The sequence below is a fragment of the Helianthus annuus genome, chromosome 2 (assembly GCF_002127325.2).
Source record: "Helianthus annuus cultivar XRQ/B chromosome 2, HanXRQr2.0-SUNRISE, whole genome shotgun sequence".
Lineage (NCBI taxonomy): Eukaryota > Viridiplantae > Streptophyta > Magnoliopsida > Asterales > Asteraceae > Helianthus > Helianthus annuus.
Genome location: NC_035434.2, coordinates 113,571,134 through 113,580,720, shown reverse-complemented (window position 1 = coordinate 113,580,720; position 9,587 = coordinate 113,571,134). Strand labels below are relative to the sequence as shown.

The window sequence follows — 9,587 nt, the reverse complement described above, 5'->3', positions numbered from 1 at the left end:
ATTAACGTGATTCTTTGATAGATCTGAAAAGATACAAGAACCGTGAATCACCTTTTGCCTTTCTCTCTCTACTTTCTCTCTCTAGCTTCTCTCTCTAACCTCTAAGCTCCAAAGATCAAAATGGCAAAAGTCTCTAACTAAAAGCCTAAGGCTTCTATTTATAGGCCAAAGGTGATAAGGAATCTTTCCTTATTTACAATAATGCCACCTTGCCTTTAGTAACAAGATATTACATTGTAAACACTATAGTTCTTCTGTTTCAGCTACGAACTGAGATGACGGAGGCGATAGACATTAATGTACCAACATGCACTTGTTTAAGAGATTATCTTAGTTATTGTAGTAGGCCCCTCTTTTGAAGGCGACGTTACCCTCAACCCAGTAGTTTGAGTCAGCAAGGATACAATCCTAAAGGGTCGGATTATTGGAAGATAATGAATTAAGTTATTAATGCAAATTACGGCAGGCCCCGCTTTTGGCGGTGACGTTACCCTCGACTAAGTAGTCTGAGTCAGCAAGGATACAGTCCTAAATAGTCGGGTTATAGTATTAATAGTAGTTAACTTATGAGGGGGTCAAAGAGTTTGGATCCCCGCCATCCAATACCTATGGGCATTGAAGGAGATCCTACTAAATTTGACCCAGGTCCCAAGCAGGACCTCTAAACGCTGAACAAGGGCAAGACCCTTGCCAAACCGTTCCCTTAACCCCCGACCAGGTAGCCAACATACCTCCATATAGACCGTGGAGATACGAATGGTGAAAATCTTTTATTTTATATAGACAGTAAAATAATGCCAAGACACCACGGACAAACGATAAGGAAAGATCACCTTCAACATAAGCAACTAGTTATTAAAGTCATTAATACAAAACCAAATAAAAAGTACAAAAGATTAAAAATAAAAAGTATTATACTAAACACTTGTCTTCACCAAGTGATGTAAGAGACTTAGGCAAACATGGCCTTGATTGTCAAGAACTCTTACGATCAATCTTGGATCCCGAGACGACTCACACACTCTACGATGGACAATGGATGATGGTGGTGGATGATGGTGTTATGGTGGTGGTGGGTGGTGGATGAAGTGTGAGAGAGGTGGTGTGCCAAGGGATGAGATGGAATGAAACCAAGCACTCCTATTTATAGGCTGAACAGAAGGCTGGGCACGGCCCCGTGTCCGCTGGACACGCCCCCATGCCCGTCTGACACTCTCTCTCCTCATTAATTGTAATTCGCAATTACAATTAATGCGCCTGCTGTACTTTCACCACGCCCCCGTGCTCACTGGACACGGCCCCGTGGTGGGCAATGGAAGCTTCTACCAGTTTGTCTTTTATGCTGCTTCTTGGGCACGGCCCCGTGCTGGCTGAGCATGGGGCGTGTTCAGGCTTCTGTTTTCTCTTCTTTGCTTTGGAGGATGCCGTTGAGGGTCCGGGCAATCTTCTTTTATTCCTTTCCTTGTATTTATGCTAGAATTAGTTGTCTTTTTGCTTCTTTTGTGAATTTGAGCTCATTTCATCCTGAAAATACAAAAGGAAGACAAAAACACTCTTTTTCCAACATTAGTACTTAAAAAGGGTTAGTTTTATGCCTTAATTGATGTGATTTATATGTTGCATTTTACACACATCAAATACCCCCACACTTGAATTTTTGCTTGTCCTCAAGCAAAACTCTTTAAAATGTGGCTTACACTCCCAAATGGAATAGGTAGAAGAGAAAGTTTTTGGCTTGTCATAGAGTGTCGGGAATCCAAGATCTTTTTAGGTTTTATTTTTATTTATTCACAATTCTATTCGTTATGATTTATTGAGAACGTCTCATAGGATAAATTACTTATTTGGGCATAACATGCCTTTTTTAAAATTCTATTTATATACAAGTTCACATACCTCACGGGATAAATCACTCAACACTCGGCCGTAGGTGTATTTTTAGTAAATCACTCGAGAGCGGCATGGAACTCACACCTTCCATAGGCTTGCCAAGCAATCAATCCTCCTCCTTTTTAACTTTTTACCTTTGTAAATATCAAGATGACTTTTTGGGTGAAGGGTTAGGCTTGGGCTAAAGGTGGGTGGTTGGGTTAGTGGTTAGTAAAAGGGCGAAAAGCGTAAAAAGCGTCGGTTTTCGAAAAAAAAATTTTAGTGACTTTTTATTTTGAAGTATTCCTCCAAACAAGCTTTTGTTTGTATAGCTTTGTTTGTTTTTAACTTCATATATATATATATATATATATATATATATATATATATATATATTTAGCCACATAAAAGAACGAGCTTGCGAAAAACCGAGCTTTGTTACTAAAATAAGGGGTGAAAAATAAAAAGGTTTTTGGTGGGTAAAAAGGGTTTTTTTTAGGGTAATGAAATGAAAGGTTTAGGCTCAAAGGGGTTAACTAGGGGGATTTTGGGTAGGTGGTAAAAAATATTGAAAAATAATGGTGTAGAAAAAAAATGGTTAGTCCTAATGCCTCCATCATTTACTTACTTGGGTTTAAGTTGGTAAGGACCGGGAATGAATAGTCGTGGCAAGTTCTAGAGTTGTAAGAACCAAGCGGCTATTCACACAAGAAACGAAAAATGAGCATTTAGTCTAAAGATGTAAATTTGTATGCTCAATAAAGGCTCAAAACTCACTTTTGTGGGAATGGGTTTTTAATGTGATCAAGTATATATAATTAAATTTTAACTAGACTTATTATGCCGTTTCGTAATTTTCTTATGTTGGTTCTTGTATCACGACGCTTTCGGTTGTAAATTTTATAAAAATATAACCTTATTGATCTTGTGATTCCTAACTTAAACTTTAGACAAGTAAAAATGAAAGGATTTTTGAAAAAAATTTGGGTGTTTAGCGGTTCCAATAGAGTTTTGTGTAAGGCTTGTTGTTAGGACTTGCAAAATTTCAAAGTGTTAGCTCCCCCCCCCCCACACTTAAATTACACATTGTCCTCAATGTGTCCCAAAAATAAATTTTTATGTTGATTGGATGTGTGGTGTGGTGTTAAAAAGCAAAGATTTATGTTACTGGCAGCCTGGACACGGACCCGTGGTGACCGGGCACGGCCCCGTGGTCAGGTGCCAGTAACAGAAATTAAAGAAATGAGACAGAAGCCTGGATACGGGGGCGTGTCCGTTGAACACGGCCCGTGTCCAGTTACCTAAACTGGGCGTTTTTCTGCAGGTGGTTCAGCACGGGGCCGTGTTGGTTAGGCACGGCCCGTGTTGAGCCTTCTGTGATGGAGATTTGTGTCGGGTTGCTCTGTTCTTTGTGCATGGGGCCATTTTTCTCGTTCCCTTTTTCATCCATTACCACAATGAGTGTGTTTTATTCATCAATAACCATCAATCTTAGAAACCATCATATCATTGCAAACATAGAGAGACATAACATAAAACTAAAGATGAAAATACATAAATATTAAACCATGGAGTTCTAGCCCTATGTTTTATTTAAATTAGCAAAATTTCCAAGAAGCTACTAATCTTGGTTAGATAAGGCTTTTAGAAACTCCTTCTTCCGGGCGTGGTCCTCCTCACATGTCGGCGAGCCACTCCTCCACCTCCCTTGGAAGGAGAAAAGAGGGCTCATTTGCATTAGTTTGAGGAGTTTCGATTTCCGCTGGAATTTCTTGTGGGTGTTCCATGGGAGGTTCCGCGGGAAAGTCTTCCCACCCGGTAGGGTTGTTAACCCCGAGTGCCAAGTTCCAGTCCTGTTGTGGAAGGACTGGTTCCATCGGGGGTGCTACAAGAATATTTAACCTCTGGTGCAAGAGGTTAATTTCTTGGAAGCTACTTTCGAGTCCCACCGTAAGATCGTTAATACGGTCAATTAGGACCTCCTCTACTGACGTCATTTCGTCGAGAGCTTCCCTCAATGCTATCACATAGTGCACAAGCGTAGCTTCAACAGAGGGCCTTCTTCCCCTTCGGCTGTTTGATGAATGAACGGATGATGTTTCGCTATTTTCACTCGCCATTCTACGAAAAATAAACCGAAAAACAGTTTATGTGATGAAACAGTATCTGGACACGGCCCCGTGCTCATTGAGCATGACCCCGTGTTCATCTTTCTGCAGAATTTTGAAGCAAGGAATCTTGGGCTTTTAAGTTATTTTCTGAATTTATGTAGGCTTTTTGGACATTAATAACTTTAAACAATGTTACACAACATGTTTTTACCAAGATTCCATGAACAAAACTCATTGTTTCCTACCACAAAGGTTGAAGAATTCAAACTTTTGATGGTAGTTCTTGGAGAAAGATGAAAAAGAAGGAAATGGCTAGAAGAGGAAAGGACAAGATGGGTTGTTGGAACCTTCTTTTAGACTTACCTAGGATTGTTTGAGAGAAGATTCCTTCAAATTTCTGTCCCAAGTTGGTCCAAATGTGCAGAATTCTTGGCTGCATTTATAGAAAACGACAGCCTTCTGGACACGGCCCCGTGTTCGCTGGACACGGCCCCGTGTGCAGATGAAATTCTGACACAGTTTGTCCGTATTCTGACGTTCTGATCAGAAGGGAATCTTTTGGTGAACACGGGGGCGTGTTGGCTGGACACGGCCCCGTGTCGAGTGGTCTCTATATTTTTATGAAGTTGTCTAGTTTTTTTATGGAACTTATCTGTTATCGGGTGGCTCTTGATTGGTTGGGACAACCCCAAAGTGCCTAAGATACCTTAATTGTCCTATACTAAGGCGAGAACGCAAGAGGTTATCGGTGAGGGTAATTCCTATTTTTATTCTAGGTGGACAAGTCCAACCCTTTTCCGGGCTCTCGTTAAAGAAGGTGTATGCCGAATCGCTCAGGTCTATGTATGCACCGAACGAAGTCGATGGAGAGTCCTTCACGGCACAATCGGCACAGGGACGACTACCGTCCAAGTCTTTTCTAGGTGTGAAGGTATTTTCGGGAGCAACGAGGTTGTCGGAATGCGGTTCCAACATTTCCTCATGGTCATTGTCTTGGGGCGGATCAATAAAATCCTTCCTAAGTTCCTTTGACCAATTTAGAATTAGTTCTTCTAGCCGAAATAACTCGTCAAGGAGCATTTCCCCTAGAATATCTGGCTGGGCGCATTCAAGGGAGAGATAGTGCTTATTTTTACTTTCGCCCCTCTTAAGGTTATAAGAAATCGGTGGGTGTATATAGTGGGGCCTATAATTTAGAAAATAACATTTTAGTTCTTCATGTTCGCCTCCACATAATCGACACCATGTACCATAAGAGTTCCGAAAGTAAAAAGAATTACTATCACTCATGTTTGTGTCAGAAATTACCAACTGCCGGGATCTAACGGTTCTGTTTTCAGTAAGAGAATCTTGGGCACGGGGGCGTGTTGAGTGGACACGGCTCCGTGTTCAGCTTACTGTCTGACTTAAAACAGGATTGCCAGTTCCAATGATTGAGCACGGGGGCGTGTTCAGCGGGCACGGCCCGTGCTGAGCTCTGCAGAAGCTGAAAAACTAAGAAAAATCCTAAAAATTAAAAAGAAAAATAAAAAAATATGATTAGGCCGTTGATTCCTAACTTTCTTAAAATCCTTGTGTCCCCGGCAACGGCGCCAAAAACTTGATGTGTGTCGGTGTATATATAATTTAGATGTATAATTAAGCCCTTTTTACACCTTTAGCCAAGTTTTAAATTTATAAAACACGATATTTACTAACACTAAACACACATATGGGCAAGTGCACCCATCGTGGACGTAGTATAGTGTTGGTAAGATACCGAGGTCGTCCAAGGACACAAGAGCTTTTAATACCGGTTTATCCTCAACGTCTAATCAAATCAAAAAGTGAGAAAAATGTTTTTAAACTAAGAAAATAAAAACTAACTAAATGCTGAAAAATAAAATAAAATAAAAACAGATAGATAAGATGAATCACTTGGATCCGACTCGTGTATTAGTATAACCTTTGATTATTTTCGCACTTTTGCACTTGTTTAAGAGATTATCTTAGTTATTGTAGTAGGCCCCTCTTTTGAAGGCGACGTTACCCTCAACCCAGTAGTTTGAGTCAGCAAGGATACAATCCTAAAGGGTCGGATTATTGGAAGATAATGAATTAAGTTATTAATGCAAATTATGGTAGGCCCCGCTTTTCGCGGTGACGTTACCCTCGACTAAGTAGTCTGAGTCAGCAAGGATACAGTCCTAAATAGCCGGGTTATAGTATTAATAGTAGTTAACTTATGAGGGGGTCAAAGATTTTGGATCCCCGCCATCCAATACCTATGGGCATTGAAGGAGATCCTACTAAATTTGACCCAGGTCCCAAGCAGGACCTCTAAACGCTGAACAAGGGCAAGACCCTTGCCAAACCGTTCCCTTAACCCCCGACCAGGTAGCCAACATACCTCCATATAGACCGTGGAGATATGAATGGTGAAAATCTTTTATTTTATATAGACAGTAAAATAATGCCAAGACACCACGGACAAACGATAAGGAAAGATCACCTTCAACATAAGCAACTAGTTATTAAAGTCATTAATACAAAACCAAATAAAAAGTACAAAAGATTAAAAATAAAAAGTATTATACTAAACACTTGTCTTCACCAAGTGATGTAAGAGACTTAGGCAAACATGGCCATGATTGTCAGGAACTCTTACGATCAATCTTGGATCCCGAGACGACTCACACACTCTACGATGGACAATGGATGATGGTGGTGGATGATGGTGTTATGGTGGTGGTGGGTGGTGGATGAAGTGTGAGAGAGGTGGTGTGCCAAGGGATGAGATGGAATGAAACCAAGCACCCCTATTTATAGGCTGAACAGAAGGCTGGGCACGGCCCCGTGTCCGCTGGACACGCCCCCGTGCCCGTCTGACACTCTCTCTCCTCATTAATTGTAATTCGCAATTACAATTAATGCGCCTGCTGTACTTTCACCACGCCCCCGTGCTCGCTGGACACGGCCCCGTGGTGGGCAATGGAAGCTTCTACCAGTTTGTCTTTTATGCTGCTTCTTGGGCACGGCCCCGTGCTGGCTGAGCACGGGGCGTGTTCAGGCTTCTGTTTTCTCTTCTTTGCTTTGGAGGATGCCGTTGAGGGTCCGGGCAGTCTTCTTTTATTCCTTTCCTTGTATTTATGCTAGAATTAGTTGTCTTTTTGCTTCTTTTGTGAATTTGAGCTCATTTCATCCTGAAAATACAAAAGGAAGACAAAAACACTCTTTTTCCAACATTAGTACTTAAAAAGGGTTAGTTTTATGCCTTAATTGATGTGATTTATATGTTGCATTTTACACACATCACATATCTCTACGGTCTATATAGAGATATGTTGGCTACCTGGTCGGGGGTTAAGGGAATGGTTTGGTAAGGTTCTTGCCTTGTTCAGTGTATAGATCCTGCAAGGACCTGGGTCAAGCTTACTAGGACCTCTTTCAATACCCACTGGTATTGGATGGCGGGGTGCGAATGGCATGATCCCCTCAAATGTAAACTACTATTAATACATAAACCCGGCTACTTGGGATTGTATCCCTGCTGACTCAAACCACATAGCCGAGGGTAACGTCACCTTCAAAAGAGGGGCCTACCACATTACGCATTAATAACTTAATTAATTGTCTTTCAATAATCCAACCCTTTAGGATTGTATCCTTGCTGACTCAAACTACTGGGTTAAGGGTAACGTCACCTTCAAAAGAGGGGCCTACTATATAACTAAGATAATCTCTTAAAAAGTGCAAAAGTACGGAAAACATCAAAGGTTACACCAAAGGCGAGTCGGATCCAAGTGATTCATCTTGTCTATCTGTTTTTATTTTATTTTTATTTTCAACATTTTTAGTTTTTATTTTCATGTTTAAAACCTTTTTTCTAAATTTTCATTTGATTAGAGGTTGAGGATAAACCAGTACTAAAAGCTCTTGTGTCCTTGGACGACCTCGGTATCTTACCAACGCTATACTACGCTCACGATGGGTGCACTTGCTCATATGTGTGTTTAGTGTTAGTAAAATATCGTGTTTTATAAATTTAAAACTTGACTAAAGTGTTAAAAGGGCTAAAAATATACAAAAGAAAAATATATAACGCTACACATGCATCAAGTTTTTTGCGTCGTTGCTGGGGACACAAGGATTTTAAGAAAGTTAGGAATCAACGGCCTAATCGTTTTTCTTTTTTTTTTTCTATTTTTTTAGGATTTTTCTTAAACTTTCAGCTTCTGCAGACTGCAGCACGGGGCCGTGCCTGGTCGGACACGGGCCGTGCCGAGCATTGTTACTGTCAGTTTTTATTTTCCGAGTTACAGAGAGCTGAACACGAGGCCATGTCGGTGCAGCACGGGGCCGTGTCGAGCTCTACAGTAACAGGGATCCGGAAAACAATCACTGTAACTCCGACCACGGGCCATGTTCATCTGAGCACGGGGCCGTGGTGAAACTTCTGACCAATGTTCTTTTTGTTTTTATTGCAGGACTTGGAACCCAGGCGCCACACCTAAGCCTTCTACGTATTATATGAGCTCCAGTTCCAGTAGAGACATAAAAGAACATCTAGACAAACCCGAACGCTTTCTAAGAAAAAAGTATTAAAGCCAAAAACCAAGAGAAAGTTTCGGGGGACCCACTTACAATGGCGGATTAACATACTTTCATGGATTACCTACGGCCCACCGTAGGTAATCTTGGCGCCGCTATCAATGCGCCGAATGTCGAGGCCAACAACTTCGAACTTCGGCCGCATTTGATCCAAATGCTCCAAAACTTCGCAACTTTCCACGGGCTTGCAGGCGAAGATCCCCATTTACATATTACCAACTTTTTGGAAATAGGTGATACTTTTCGGATCAACGGAGCATCAAATGACGCCATCCGCCTACGAATGTTTCCATTTTCACTAAAAGACCGAGCTAAGGCTTGGCTTAATACCCTCCCAGTTGGTTCGGTAAACACCTGGGATGAACTAGCCCAAAAGTTTCTATATAAGTATTTCCCTCCTGCTAAAACGGCTAAATTAATAACTGAAATTAATACATATTCACAAGAGGACGGAGAATACTTATATGAAACTTGGGAAAGGTTCAAGGAGCTACTAAGAAAGTGTCCTCATCATGGTCTTGCGGTATGGCAACAAGTATCCACTTTCTACAATGGGTTGCTGCCACACATAAGACAAACACTCGACTCTAGCTCCGGGGGACTTTTAGGTAATCGTCGCACAAATGAAATTTATAATCAAATTGAGGAAATTGCTCAAACCAATTTTCAGTGGCACACTCCCCGAGGCACAAAATCTATTGCCCCGGGCGCCCATAAGGTTGACGAAAGCACCTCTTTGCAAGCCCAAATCGAGGCCCTTTCTTAAAAAATCAAAAAGTTAGAAATGGCAAAAACGGTCTCGGTTATGGCTTGTGAAGGGTGTGGTGGGCCACATGAAAATTGGAGTTGTATGAAAGAAATGGATAATCAAACTGAAACGGTAAACTACACTGATAATCGACCTAGGCCGTCAGGTCCTCCAACGGGCGCCTACAACCAAGGATGGCGTAACCACCCTAACCTTGGCTGAAGAGAACCCGACAATAGTAGTAACCAACAAAATCTAAACCAACGAAC

At 41.4% G+C, this 9,587-nt stretch overlaps 1 non-coding gene across 1 annotated transcript; it reads right to left on the bottom strand.

Annotated features, from left to right (window-relative positions):
• Window positions 1-8,982: 8,982 nt before the first annotated feature.
• LOC118489792 lies at window positions 8,983-9,089 on the bottom strand. Its single transcript, XR_004887806.1, has one exon. It is a non-coding gene; the product is annotated as a small nucleolar RNA R71 (small nucleolar RNA).
• Between the last annotated feature and the right edge of the window lie 498 nt (window positions 9,090-9,587).